This window comes from Pteropus medius, unplaced genomic scaffold (assembly GCF_902729225.1).
Source record: "Pteropus medius unplaced genomic scaffold, Ma_sr-lr_union100, whole genome shotgun sequence".
NCBI lineage: Eukaryota > Metazoa > Chordata > Mammalia > Chiroptera > Pteropodidae > Pteropus > Pteropus medius.
The window spans coordinates 7,180,167-7,184,537 of NW_024346771.1; the positions used below are offsets into that span (position 1 = coordinate 7,180,167).

General features: G+C 40.9%; 1 pseudogene; it reads right to left on the reverse strand.

Moving 5' to 3' along the window:
* Window positions 1-221: 221 nt before the first annotated feature.
* Window positions 222-1,550, reverse strand: LOC120613859 (tubulin alpha-1C chain-like; annotated as a pseudogene).
* Window positions 1,551-4,371: the final 2,821 nt, after the last annotated feature.

The window sequence follows — 4,371 nt, forward strand, 5'->3', positions numbered from 1 at the left end:
GAACGAGGATGGCAAACAAGAGCAAGATTCGTTACACAGATTTAAACACCCACCTTGTCCATCAATAAGAGTTTCCTGTGATTTAGCTACCTTTCTGTTCTTTTTCTTTTAACATTAAAATATATCACTTTTATTGACAAGTTAAGGACATAATGGATAACTTCACATAACAAAAATAAGACAATTTTAAGACACTGGAGTGTAACATTGCAGCAGACAGGTTAATGCTCTTCACCTTCATCCTCTCCCTCAGCACTATCTGCTCCATCTTCCTCATAATCCTTCTCAAAGGGAGCCATGTCCTCACAGGCCTCAGAAAACTCTCCTCCTTCATGCCTTCGCCCACATACCATTGAACAAAGGCACACATGGCATACATCAGGTCAAACTTGTAGTCCAGGTGAGCCCAGGCCTCAGAAATAGCTGTAGTGTTGCCCAGCATGCACACAACTCGCTGTACTTCAGCTGAGTCTCCACCAGGTACCACAGTAGGATGTTGGTAATTAATGCCAACTTTGAAGCCAGTGGGGCACCAGTCCACAAACTGGATAGTACGATTGGTATTGATGGTGGCAATGGCAACATTGACATCTTTGAGAACCATGCCACCATGGTACAACAAGCAGCAAGCCATGCATTTACCATGGTAAGGGTCACATTTTACCATTTGATTGGCTTGCTCAAAGCACACATTGGTGATCTCTGCTACAGTGAGCTGTTCATGGTAGGCTTTCTCAGTAGAGATGACAGGAGCATAGGACGCCAGAGGGAAGTGGATGAGAGGCATCAGGTTGGTCTGAAATTCTGTCATGTCAACATTCAGGGCTCCATCACATCTCAAGGAAGCAGTTATGGAGGACACAATCTGGCTAATAAGGTAGTTAACGTTAGTGTAGGTTGGGCGCTCAATATCAAGTTTTCTACAACAGATCTTATAGATGGCCTCATTGTCAACCATGAAGGCACAGTCAGAGTGCTCCAGGTTGGTGTGGGTGGTGAGAATGGAGTTAGAGGGCTCAACTACAGCTGTGGAAACCTGGGAGATTGAGTAAATGGAGAACTCCAGCTTGGATTTCTTGCCATAATCGACAGAGAGATGTTCCATCAGCAGGGAGGTAAACCCAGAACCAGCTCCCTCACCAAAGCTAGGGAAAACTAAGAAGCCCTGAAGATCTGTGCACTGGTCAGCCAGCTTCCAAATTCAGTCCAAGACAAGGTCAATGATCCACTTGACAATGGCGTAGTTACTGGCTGCATCTTCCTTGCCTCTGATAAGCTGCTCGGGGTGGAAAAGCTGGCTGTAGGTGCCAATGCAAACTTCATCAATGACCGTGGGTTCCAGGTCTACAAACACCGCCCTGGGCACATGTTTGCCAGCACCTGTCTCATCAAAGAAAGTGTCGAAGGAGTCGTCTCCCCCCACCAATGGTCTTGTCACTTGGCATCTGACCATCAGGCTGGATGCCATGTTACAGGTAGTAGAGCTCCCAGCAGGCATTGCCAATCTGGACACTAGCCTGGCCATGATGGATGGAGATGCACTGACACATGACTGAGATTTACAGGGATCCGCGGGGCTGGAATAGGATAAGGGACAGTGACAAGGAACTCTCACTACAGATTAACAAGTAGTCTGAGGGAGAATTCGCCTTTCTGCTCTTGGTAAAGAATGGAAGACACCCTTACAAATGGAGATTTCCTTTATAAATGTAAATGTCTTGTACAAAAACAGAGTAACTTCTACTTTGCTTTCGGAGCTTGTCCTGTGTCCGCTATTTCTCACAATAATCAGCTAAAAATAATTCTATGCCAAAGAGGCATATTTTGGGTGGGAGATTTTGCAGCCTTTCAAGGTTCTCTTACAAATATAATGTTCTAAAAGTCAACCAAAAACTACATACTAAATTGTTCACTCTGTGCCAGCATTAGGCATAGAAGCATACATAAATAAAGAACCAGCCTACCTGCTTTCCAGTATCGTGAAGCTGAAGAAAGAGACCTGTGAACAATTAACAGGGAGTGGCATCAGAAACATGGTGGAGTGAGAGATGTCCCCAGATCTCTCTTTCTGAAACAACAATAAGCTGAACATATAAAACTCAACAAAAAACACCCAAACTGCACACCAGCATGTCTGAGCATGGGATCTACGCATAAGAGCTACCACAGGTCAGAACCCTGAGTCAGGTGGTAGACTGGGAGAAAGTGCCTCTCGCAGTCAGAGATCCCTGCAGGAAAAGGAGAAAGGGAGAAGGTGTGGTCAGTTCACTGAACAGCCCTGCCTGGGAGAGCTGGAAACTCCATGCACCCGGCGGCAGTGTCCAGGCATCAAGGCAGAAAGCAGAGAAGCGTAGATGGCAGAGAAGTGGGAACAGCCGAGAAACAACAGTTGATTATTACCAGCCATGGTTGCGAATGTGAGGCTGAACCTCAGTCCCAATCCCCCAACCCAGAGGGTCCCTCCACCCATATTCTTCAAGACCGAACATCGTTGAGGCGCAGGGGAATCAGCAAACGGTACCGAAACTATTGCAAACACTGACAGAGAGTGAGTAGTGAGCATGATTGAATATCTATAAGAAAAAAAAGGCATTATTGAGACTTTATACAAAAAAGATCCAAGAAGCTTAAACACCACCTATTGGAAACCAAAGAAAATGTCCGCTTTGCAACAAGCCAAAGAGAAAACTTTATAATAAATCTTCTCTCTGAAAAAAAAAAAAAAAAAAAAGGCAGAATACACTTCTATTAATGTCTAGGCAGAAAAATAGTCCATTAAACACAATGAACAACCAAGGTGACAAGGCAGATCAGAAAAAAAGAAAAAAGAGAAAAATCTCCAAAAAATAAACTTAAAAATATAAAAATATGTGACTTAAATGACAAAGATTTCAGGAGGTAGGTACTTCTGAAAAAACTCAATGAGATTCAAAACAATTTATATCAACAATTTCAGGAATTAAAAAAAAAAAAAACTAGATGAGCAGAATGAGTTCTTTAGCAAGGAGATTGAAATCCTCAAAAAGAACCAAATAGAACTTCTGGAGATGAAGAACACAATAAAAGAGATGAAAAATGAAATAACTAACTTGAGAAATAGAGTCAGCCAAATGGAGGAAAGGATCAGTGATATTGAAGACAGAAATATAGAAATAAATCAGAAGGAAGAAGAAAGAAACTGAGGAATGAAAAATAATGAAAGAGAAAGACACCAACTAGCTGCTACCATCAGGAGAGGAAACATAAGAATAATTTGGCATTCTCAAAAATGAGGAAAAGGAAGAGGGATTAGAAAGCATTTTTAGACAAATAGTTGACGAGAATTTCCCAAACCTAAGGAATGACTCGAAGCTTGGAATTCAAGAAGTCAACATAACACCCAATTATTTCAACCCCAAAAGGCCTTCTCTAAGACATGTTGTATTAAAATTATCAAAAAATCAATGACAAAGAAAGAATTCTCAGGAAAACCAGGAAAAAGAACATGGTAACCTATAAAGGAAAATCCATTAGATAATCCTAAGACTTCTCAGCACAGACCTTACAAGCCAGAAAGGAATGGAATCAAATATTCAAATTATTAAATGAAAGGAACTAATAGCTAAGAATAATGTATCCAGGAAAGCTCTCCTTTAGATATGAAGGAGAAATAAAGACCTTTCCAGATATACAGAATTGATGGAATTCTCCTCTATGAGGCCTCATTACTGCAAATACTGAAAGGGGTGAACTCAATTTAAAAAAAAATTTTTAAAAATACATAACTAGGAGCAAGGTGATTAGCAGGCAGATAGAAGCAGAGGAGTGCAACCCTTTGGAAAACAATATAGAGGTTTCTCTAAAAACTGAGAATTGATCTACCATATGATCCAGCAATCAATCCCCCCACTGGGTATTTACCCCAAAGACTTGAAAACATTTATTCTAAAAGATATATGGACCCTGATGTTCATAGCAGCATTATTCAAGGTGGCCAGGACATGAAAGCAATCTCAGTATCCTATAATAGATGATTGGATAAAGAAGAGGTAGTACATATATACAATGGAATATTACTCAGCTATAAGAATTGCTGAAATTCTGCCTTTTCTAACAACATGGACGGATCTGGAGATAACCATGCTAAGCAAAGTAAACCATAGCAAAAAGTTAAACACCACGTGATATCCCTTATACGTTGGACATAAATCTAAAGCAACAAACAAATAAGACAAACAAACAGAGACTTATGGACATGGACAGTGGACAAGTGGTTACCAGATGGTTGGGAGAAGAGGGAGGATGGAGGTAATGGGATAAAAGGGGTTAAATATGTGGTGACAGAAAGAAATCTAATTATGGGAAGGGAATACACAATGATATATATATATA